Source organism: Amblyomma maculatum, chromosome 1, assembly GCF_055883805.1.
Source record: "Amblyomma maculatum isolate TAMU_Amacu chromosome 1, ASM5588380v1, whole genome shotgun sequence".
NCBI lineage: Eukaryota > Metazoa > Arthropoda > Arachnida > Ixodida > Ixodidae > Amblyomma > Amblyomma maculatum.
The window spans coordinates 220,729,326-220,739,137 of record NC_139344.1 but is presented as its reverse complement, the minus strand read 5'-3'; the positions used below and the strand labels follow the sequence as shown (position 1 = coordinate 220,739,137).

The 9,812-nt window shown below is 45.1% G+C and overlaps 8 non-coding genes across 8 annotated transcripts; 1 reads left to right on the top strand and 7 right to left on the bottom strand.

The window, feature by feature from the left end:
• Positions 1-1,874: 1,874 nt before the first annotated feature.
• On the bottom strand, positions 1,875-1,947 carry TRNAS-CGA (transfer RNA serine (anticodon CGA)). Its single transcript has one exon. It is a non-coding gene; the product is annotated as a tRNA-Ser (tRNA).
• Positions 1,948-2,377: 430 nt separating this feature from the next.
• TRNAS-CGA (transfer RNA serine (anticodon CGA)) lies at positions 2,378-2,450 on the bottom strand. The gene has a single exon. It is a non-coding gene; the product is annotated as a tRNA-Ser (tRNA).
• A 932-nt stretch (positions 2,451-3,382) lies between these two features.
• TRNAS-CGA (transfer RNA serine (anticodon CGA)) lies at positions 3,383-3,455 on the bottom strand. Its single transcript has one exon. It is a non-coding gene; the product is annotated as a tRNA-Ser (tRNA).
• Positions 3,456-4,392: 937 nt separating this feature from the next.
• On the bottom strand, positions 4,393-4,465 carry TRNAS-CGA (transfer RNA serine (anticodon CGA)). The gene has a single exon. It is a non-coding gene; the product is annotated as a tRNA-Ser (tRNA).
• A 428-nt stretch (positions 4,466-4,893) lies between these two features.
• TRNAS-CGA (transfer RNA serine (anticodon CGA)) lies at positions 4,894-4,966 on the bottom strand. The gene has a single exon. It is a non-coding gene; the product is annotated as a tRNA-Ser (tRNA).
• Positions 4,967-5,383: 417 nt separating this feature from the next.
• Positions 5,384-5,456, bottom strand: TRNAS-CGA (transfer RNA serine (anticodon CGA)). Its single transcript has one exon. It is a non-coding gene; the product is annotated as a tRNA-Ser (tRNA).
• A 429-nt stretch (positions 5,457-5,885) lies between these two features.
• On the bottom strand, positions 5,886-5,958 carry TRNAS-CGA (transfer RNA serine (anticodon CGA)). The gene has a single exon. It is a non-coding gene; the product is annotated as a tRNA-Ser (tRNA).
• A 111-nt stretch (positions 5,959-6,069) lies between these two features.
• TRNAS-CGA (transfer RNA serine (anticodon CGA)) lies at positions 6,070-6,142 on the top strand. The gene has a single exon. It is a non-coding gene; the product is annotated as a tRNA-Ser (tRNA).
• Positions 6,143-9,812: the final 3,670 nt, after the last annotated feature.

Here is a 9,812-nt window from a genome sequence, read left to right as displayed (position 1 = left end):
AGTTGCTCGCTTGTGCACCATCCCACATTTTCAGCCTGGCTTGGCGCTTTCGTGCGCCTCGACATTCTCTTGGGTCCGAGAGATGGGTGGTAGTTCCTACTGACACCTATAGCTCTGCGACCTCCAAAGAAGGGGCCTGCTATGATTGATGTAAGCGCAGTTTAAGAAAAGTACTTTCCTTATGTTGTGGTGGGATGAATGAAGTGCCCGAAGTGCATGTACACTTCGCCTCACAACGTAACTACCAATTTTATATGGCAGTTGTATCGACAATTGTTTTTGAAACAAAATTTTAGTACTACGTACCAATCATATGTCCGCGTGAAAAACGAAAAGTCGACCAGGAAAGGGTAAAGGTGAACGCTGTGCTGGACATGGTATGATGTGTTCGAGGAGAGGCATTTATCAAGTCAAGGGATTTGCTTGAGAAGTAGAGCTAGCGACATCAATCGGATGTGAAATGTAAAACTAGTGCAACTATAGTTTGTCTGAGCACGGCCGGTCTTGAGGGAGAGCGCGCGCTCTTTCTTACGGCCTTCTCAATCGCCGCGTGAACAATGGGAACTTTTCTCCTTGAGTTACACTCTCCGCCGCCGCAAGGGGCGCAACCTGCTCACTGTTCGCTCCGCATCTGCTTCAGCCGCGGCGGGTGGCTTTTGCCTGGTTTCGCGCTGTCGCTCGCTTGTTTCGTGGTGAGTGCAGCCCCGAAATGAAAGAGCACAGAAGGTAGATACTGCAGCGGCATGTCGTCAGCGTACTACACATGTGAACCGAGTCTTTATATAAAAACACTATCGCTCAGCAAACTTTCGACAAGCATATGATATGCACTGCGGCATGGTAGCTACTTCTGCCCGTTTTAATCCGAATTTCTCCCAAACCTGCACAAGAATAGCAAAAAAAAAAAAAAATGATCACATCGAAGCTTCTTCAAGGCTAACATTAAAGCAATTCGTCTGCAACAGCAAAACCTTCTTTCAACGCTAGATGCGAAACAATTCATACATTGCACCGAAGATGAAAATAATTTCATAAAAATGTAATGTAAGTTGCATAATGCTTGCATGATATAAAGTATTAGTTTAACAGTCAAAGTAAAGATGAGTTTTCAATGTTATTATAATTTATATATTAGCAAATGTGTTGCACTTAAACATGATTTTATTTTGCAAATAAATGCCGTTTTAATGAAATTTTACATAAGATTATGCTTATTATGAAAATAATAAAGAAATGGTTTGATATTCATGACACCACTTGAAGCTGAAAGCGGTAAAAAGAGGCTAATAAATGACGCAGCTGGTGATACTCGATTGCAGTGGCTGACAAACGAGTTCACTTGCTATATCGAAAGCATCCAAGAAACTTCTAAAGCGTTAAAGAAGGAAACTTTCACTGAAGAAACATTTCAAGGAATGCAGTTCATCACGAGTGTCGGCTCCGTCCTCATCAGGAAACTCAATAGTGGCCCCATTGAGGTTCTCTTAGGGAAAGTAAGGCTGATGCGCGGAGAGAACAACATGCTAAATGCGAGGGCCGTAACAGCGGCACTTGACCACATTGTCAAGACGGACGTTTCATCATTGGAGCAAAATCAAGGCAAAATTTCCCTATTGGACAAGGTTTATATATATATATATATATATATATATATATATGCAGATCAATTAAGGGGAAATGAGTGTGCTCGTTATAATACATGAAAGAAAGAAGCCAACAGTCGGCGAGGCCAAGGAAAGCGTTGGGGATGGTCCTCTTACGTCTTTTTTTTTTTTTTTTTTTTTTTTAATGTTTTGCTTAGATAATCACAGAAATTAGTAACGAATCTGTTTAGGGGAAAGATAATTAAACGCAAAGTAGAAGAAAAAACAACGTGCCGATGGTGGGAACCGAACCCACGACCTCCGAATATCGCGTCCGGTGCTCTACCAACTGAGCTACATCGGCCGCTGTCCCCCCTGCTACTTGCTTGGGTATTTGTGTTGTCTGTATACGAACCTTGAGAGTGTTCACCAGCGCCACCCTCAGCCATAGCGGCGGACGTAGAACGTCCTTTGTTACCGCCAGCGTCACGTAGAACGTGATCAAGAGCGAGGGCGAACGCTGTGCTAGAACCCTCTTACGCTACCTATGGCCTCAAGACTGCCAGAACCGAGACCCCCGTAAGCTACAAGCAGATCAATTAAGGGGAAATGAGTGTGCTCGTTATAATACATGAAGGAAAGAAGCCAACAGTCGGCGAGGCCAAGGAAAGCGTTGGGGATGGTCCTCTTACGTCTTTTTTTTTTTTAATGTTTTGCTTAGATAATCACAGAAATTAGTAACGAATCTGTTTAGGGGAAAGATAATTAAACGCAAAGTAGAAGAAAAAACAACGTGCCGATGGTGGGAACCGAACCCACGACCTCCGAATATCGCGTCCGGTGCTCTACCAACTGAGCTACATCGGCCGCTGTCCCCCCTGCTACTTGCTTGGGTATTTGTGTTGTCTGTATACGAACCTTGAGAGTGTTCACCAGCGCCACCCTCAGCCATAGCGGCGGACGTAGAACGTCCTTTGTTACCGCCAGCGTCACGTAGAACGTGATCAAGAGCGAGGGCGAACGCTGTGCTAGAACCCTCTTACGCTACCTATGGCCTCAAGACTGCCAGAACCGAGACCCCCGTAAGCTACAAGCAGATCAATTAAGGGGAAATGAGTGTGCTCGTTATAATACATGAAGGAAAGAAGCCAACAGTCGGCGAGGCCAAGGAAAGCGTTGGGGATGGTCCTCTTACGTCTTTTTTTTTTTTAATGTTTTGCTTAGATAATCACAGAAATTAGTAACGAATCTGTTTAGGGGAAAGATAATTAAACGCAAAGTAGAAGAAAAAACAACGTGCCGATGGCGGGAACCGAACCCACGACCTCCGAATATCGCGTCCGGTGCTCTACCAACTGAGCTACATCGGCCGCTGTCCCCCCTGCTACTTGCTTGGGTATTTGTGTTGTCTGTATACGAACCTTGAGAGTGTTCACCAGCGCCACCCTCAGCCATAGCGGCGGACGTAGAACGTCCTTTGTTACCGCCAGCGTCACGTAGAACGTGATCAAGAGCGAGGGCGAACGCTGTGCTAGAACCCTCTTACGCTACCTATGGCCTCAAGACTGCCAGAACCGAGACCCCCGTAAGCTACAAGCAGATCAATTAAGGGGAAATGAGTGTGCTCGTTATAATACATGAAGGAAAGAAGCCAACAGTCGGCGAGGCCAAGGAAAGCGTTGGGGATGGTCCTCTTACGTCTTTTTTTTTTTAATGTTTTGCTTAGATAATCACAGAAATTAGTAACGAATCTGTTTAGGGGAAAGATAATTAAACGCAAAGTAGAAGAAAAAACAACGTGCCGATGGTGGGAACCGAACCCACGACCTCCGAATATCGCGTCCGGTGCTCTACCAACTGAGCTACATCGGCCGCTGTCCCCCCTGCTACTTGCTTGGGTATTTGTGTTGTCTGTATACGAACCTTGAGAGTGTTCACCAGCGCCACCCTCAGCCATAGCGGCGGACGTAGAACGTCCTTTGTTACCGCCAGCGTCACGTAGAACGTGATCAAGAGCGAGGGCGAACGCTGTGCTAGAACCCTCTTACGCTACCTATGGCCTCAAGACTGCCAGAACCGAGACCCCCGTAAGCTACAAGCAGATCAATTAAGGGGAAATGAGTGTGCTCGTTATAATACATGAAGGAAAGAAGCCAACAGTCGGCGAGGCCAAGGAAAGCGTTGGGGATGGTCCTCTTACGTCTTTTTTATTTTTTTTTTAATGTTTTGCTTAGATAATCACAGAAATTAGTAACGAATCTGTTTAGGGGAAAGATAATTAAACGCAAAGTAGAAGAAAAAACAACGTGCCGATGGTGGGCACCGAACCCACGACCTCCGAATATCGCGTCCGGTGCTCTACCAACTGAGCTACATCGGCCGCTGTCCCCCCTGCTACTTGCTTGGGTATTTGTGTTGTCTGTATACGAACCTTGAGAGTGTTCACCAGTGCCACCCTCAGCCATAGCGGCGGACGTAAAACGTCCTTTGTTACCGCCAGCGTCACGTAGAACGTGATCAAGAGCGAGGGCGAACGCTGTGCTAGAACCCTCTTCCGCTACCTATGGCCTCAAGACTGCCAGAACCGAGACCCCCGTAAGCTACAAGCAGATCAATTAAGGGGAAATGATTGTGCTCGTTATAATACATGAAGGAAAGAAGCCAACAGTCGGCGAGGCCAAGGAAAGCGTTGGGGATGGTGCTCTTACGTCTTTTTTTTTTTAATGTTTTGCTTAGATAATCACAGAAATTAGTAACGAATCTGTTTAGGGGAAAGATAATTAAACGCAAAGTAGAAGAAAAAACAACGTGCCGATGGTGGGAACCGAACCCACGACCTCCGAATATCGCGTCCGGTGCTCTACCAACTGAGCTACATCGGCCGCTGTCCCCCCTGCTACTTGCTTGGGTATTTGTGTTGTCTGTATACGAACCTTAAGAGTGTTCACCAGCGCCACCCTCAGCCATAGCGGCGGACGTAGAACGTCCTTTGTTACCGCCAGCGTCACGTAGAACGTGATCAAGAGCGAGGGCGAACGCTGTGCTAGAACCCTCTTACGCTACCTATGGCCTCAAGACTGCCAGAACCGAGACCCCCGTAAGCTACAAGCAGATCAATTAGGGGGAAATGAGTGTGCTCGTTATAATACATGAAGGAAAGAAGCCAACAGTCGGCGAGGCCAAGGAAAGCGTTGGGGATGGTCCTCTTACGTCTTTTTTTTTTAATGTTTTGCTTAGATAATCACAGAAATTAGTAACGAATCTGTTTAGGGGAAAGATAATTAAACGCAAAGTAGAAGAAAAAACAACGTGCCGATGGTGGGAACCGAACCCACGACCTCCGAATATCGCGTCCGGTGCTCTACCAACTGAGCTACATCGGCCGCTTTCCCCCCTGCTACTTGCTTGGGTATTTGTGTTGTCTGTATACGAACCTTGAGAGTGTTCACCAGCGCCACCCTCAGCCATAGCGGCGGACGTAGAACGTCCTTTGTTACCGCCAGCGTCACGTAGAACGTGATCAAGAGCGAGGGCGAACCTCTTACGCTACCTATGGCCTCAAGACTGCCAGAACCGAGACCCCCGTAAGCTACAAGCAGATCAATTAAGGGGAAATGAGTGTGCTCGTTATAATACATGAAGGAAAGAAGCCAACAGTCGGCGAGGCCAAGGAAAGCGTTGGGGATGGTCCTCTTACGTCTTTTTTTTTTTTTAATGTTTTGCTTAGATAATCACAGAAATTAGTAACGAATCTGTTTAGGGGAAAGATAATTAAACGCAAAGTAGAAGAAAAAACAACGTGCCGATGGTGGGAACCGAACCCACGACCTCCGAATATCGCGTCCGGTGCTCTACCAACTGAGCTACATCGGCCGCTGTCCCCCCTGCTACTTGCTTGGGTATTTGTGTTGTCTGTATACGAACCTTGAGAGTGTTCACCAGCGCCACCCTCAGCCATAGCGGCGGACGTAGAACGTCCTTTGTTACCGCCAGCGTCACGTAGAACGTGATCAAGAGCGAGGGCGAACGCTGTGCTAGAACCCTCTTACGCTACCTATGGCCTCAAGACTGCCAGAACCGAGACCCCCGTAAGCTACAAGCAGATCAATTAAGGGGAAATGAGTGTGCTCGTTATAATACATGAAGGAAAGAAGCCAACAGTCGGCGAGGCCAAGGAAAGCGTTGGGGATGGTCCTCTTACGTCTTTTTTTTTTTAATGTTTTGCTTAGATAATCACAGAAATTAGTAACGAATCTGTTTAGGGGAAAGATAATTAAACGCAAAGTAGAAGAAAAAACAACGTGCCGATGGTGGGAACCGAACCCACGACCTCCGAATATCGCGTCCGGTGCTCTACCAACTGAGCTACATCGGCCGCTGTCCCCCCTGCTACTTGCTTGGGTATTTGTGTTGTCTGTATACGAACCTTGAGAGTGTTCGTATACAGACAACACAAATACCCAAGCAAGTAGCAGGGGGGACAGCGGCCGATGTAGCTCAGTTGGTAGAGCACCGGACGCGATATTCGGAGGTCGTGGGTTCGGTTCCCACCATCGGCACGTTGTTTTTTCTTCTACTTTGCGTTTAATTATCTTTCCCCTAAACAGATTCGTTACTAATTTCTGTGATTATCTAAGCAAAACATTAAAAAAAAAAAAGACGTAAGAGGACCATCCCCAACGCTTTCCTTGGCCTCGCCGACTGTTGGCTTCTTGCCTTCATATATATATATATATATATATATATATATATATATATATAATTGTGCATTTACCACACACAAATGCTCTCGAAGTACTTCAAATCCTGATTCAAGCAGCGCAATTGAGAATTCGCCATTGCTGAGTTGCCATGAAGGCATTAACAACAGCCTATAAGGTCTGCTTCTTTGATATCTGAAAAATTTATCAAAATCCTTCCTGTCAGTTATGCCAAGAAAGTGACAGACAGGAATTACAGACCAGCTCCTATATGAACAAACCGGCCAGGAAGATTGAGACTGAATTTGCTAGCCGCAGGTCACGTTTTGATTAATTGATGAATATGTAGTACAATGTATAACTTTGAAGGACAATTTTTTATTGTTTGCCGTTCTTTTCATTTAGATATAACTGTTCATGCCCATTTCCTTGAATAAAAGTTGTTTATCGATGTATTAAACCGACTACGTTTGTTATACACGTACGTGCGTCAGTCACGAGACTACATATACATATTCTGTCTTTCAACCTACTGATTTGTTTCAAACGAAGCTAGAACAGCTCACTCCATTAGACAACTGCGATTTTAATTATATGCGTAAATTTTGTTCCTTACTCTGAATCTGAGACGCGCCATGAATTTTCGCCGGTGCCTCTTTTGCTCTAAACGAAAACAGAAGCGGTTGACAGAATCTCCACCCATCAGTTTGCCATGCACCCACGTCAGGTCACGTTACACCAGCTCACAGCTTTCGAAAGAACGCCGCATAGCCTGCTAAATTTATTTCTGTACAAAAGTTAGGGGCAAACAATCTTGAAGTGTACCAGCTTCATTCGACCATGCTCGGCCGCACTGACGAAGGCGCGCGCGCGCATGAGCGGTGTTGACTATATTTTATTCCTCGTACACGATACATTTTAGACGCTGATTACGGCGTCCTTGTATAAACCATAAGGGGTGAAATGTCGCACCTTCCGGTTGCAACTGAGGCGGGCGGAGCGATGAGCGAGCGCGCGTTTTCCTTGCGCGTGAACGGCGGTAGCAGAGGCGCAGCAGTGGGGCGGTGGCGACCCCACCGAGGAGCGGCGGGCGGTTGAAACAGACCCCATTGGTGAGGCCGTAAGAGAAGGGAAGCGCGCTCTCCCTCAAGACCGGCCTTGGTCCCAGCTGCTAGTCTAAACTTAACTAATATGCAAGCCACCCTGCGGTGCTGCACTGAGATTGAGAGTAGTGGCTTTTTGTAACAGTGAGCGATGTATATATGGTTCAGCTGCAATTAAAAAAAAAATAACTGAATTTCACCAGTAAGTGGTCATGTTTACATGGAATTTAATGGCTATACCTGTGTATCAGTAGGTCTAACCATTGCCATTAACTGTAAATGTCACGAAACTTTCCATTATTTTATCGGTGTCGGAGGCTACTGAATAAAATTATTGGTTTTTCTTACGTTATTATTGTATTGTTGTTAGTAAAACAACTTATTCGGTTACACGGGATTTTTTTTTTTTTTTCAAACTGCACTGCCAGAGTGTTATTGTCTTTACGCGCTTAACTGACTGCTGCGCCTGTTTGCGTCACCATTAAGGTATTTGGTCGCTACACCTTTGTGACCTGAGTGCCTTTCCCTAGCCTATACTGCGCAGTCATCTTGCCACAGTGTTTACCAACTCGGAATGGAGGCTACCGGCAACTGCTCTGCTACACATCAATCTACAGAGAAATGACAAGGTATGACACGCCGGAAGCTGCACCCACAAGGTCATTTCATTGGGATTCCCCTAATATGAGCGTGTTTTATGAACTATAATGTAGGTATTTATTCAATATTTATTTTAATTCGTGACATAAACTATCGAAGTTCCAAGCATGCCAAACCTTTTTGTTCGAAAAAAAAAAATGCAAACATATACAGGTCACATCTTTTCTTGCCTTATCTTTCCTAATATAATTATCTCGAAAAAGTTACAGGCAGCGTAATCCACACTGTACCTAGCCTGTGACCACTCGGAATGTAACGCAATGATTGAGTTTTTCTTCTGGTTCAGTCCTTTTTTTTTTTTTTTTTTGTCTGTACTGAATTCGACTACATTCCGGACAACAATTCCAATTTACTGTCTTAGTCTAGCTCACTTGCTTACTTTCGAGCTATGTGCTTACCCTCGTGTTGGCCGTGAATGCAACTTTTCATACATATCAAACACAAAGTGTTCACACATGTTAACTGCACTCAACAAGATTTTGCTTTTCTTTCGCAAATTTAAAGTGTGGCTACAAAAGCCAACACTTCCATCTGGTGAAATTCGCCGCCAGATTTCGGGAAATTGGTTAAATATTATAGCTCCTGGTGTCCAGGCATGCGAACGGCTATACGACACAAAATTAGGGATTTTTGGGGAAAACCACGAAATCAACACTTTCCTCCGCTGCTCATCCAAACGTTTAGCACTAGGGAACACAAACCATCCCTTGATATCGCGAGTTAAGCAGCATTCGTATTTATCCATCAGTTTACTTGCTGTGCTATAGATAGGGTACGTTAATGCTACATCATCCTCTCCATGCACAGTGGTGCACGCGCCAATGCGCCTGGTTTTTTTGTTTTTGTTTTGCCCACATGGTCTCCAACCTCTGGTTCTATAATTAACCTTGTTTTTGCCGTATCTTGGTGCCGTGCTACGACAGTGGAGATATTCAATACGTTCAGCCTCCGTGAAACGGGCGACATACATGTATGTACAACATAGAACTCTCCAGGTATATTGTATGCAGTTTCAAATGCTGTGGCGGAGCGGATCTTCAGTCAAGTAACACGTGTAAAGCCGAAATAGAGAAACAAAATGTCGCTGAAAACTTTGGGTGTCATTGTACGGATTCGTGCATCACTGGCCCCCTGGGAGATCTGCTGTGTGAAATTCATTAACACCGACGATATGCTATGCAGGTTGGGATCAGATATCTGTTCTGCTCAAAGTGATGATTACAGGCCAAATTATGTCATTTAGTTTATTAAAATGAGCGCTCGATGACTGCTAATTATTGGTCATTGTTATACATGTATGGCGATTTTATATTCTGGATAAATGTGCGAGAATTGTGTTAGGTTCTTGGGTGACGGAAACTTTCCAATCTGGCAACGCAGAGCCTAAAATGTAACCGTAAATAAATGTGCACCCTCCCAAATTTCAGCTCTAGCGGTTGTTACATCACTACATGTAACGTGTGATTCTTCTTTCGGCTACACGCTTGCTTTTCACAATTTCACGCCTGACGCGGCAATGGCGTCTTTTCTCTGATAGCATGCTACTTATTTGCCTGAATCAGTGAGAAATCACTCAGAAATGTCTGCTGCGACAAAAAGCCAAACAATCAGCGTACACTGCAATGATTCTTGAGATGCGTAACCCCAGAGGGGTGACCATTAAAGAAATTCACCGCCATATTCACTTAATTTGGCGTGGTTGTTTATCCAGAGAAAGCGAGGTGGATCAGCATACTATATACTGCGTAGGCTGCTTGATTTGTTTC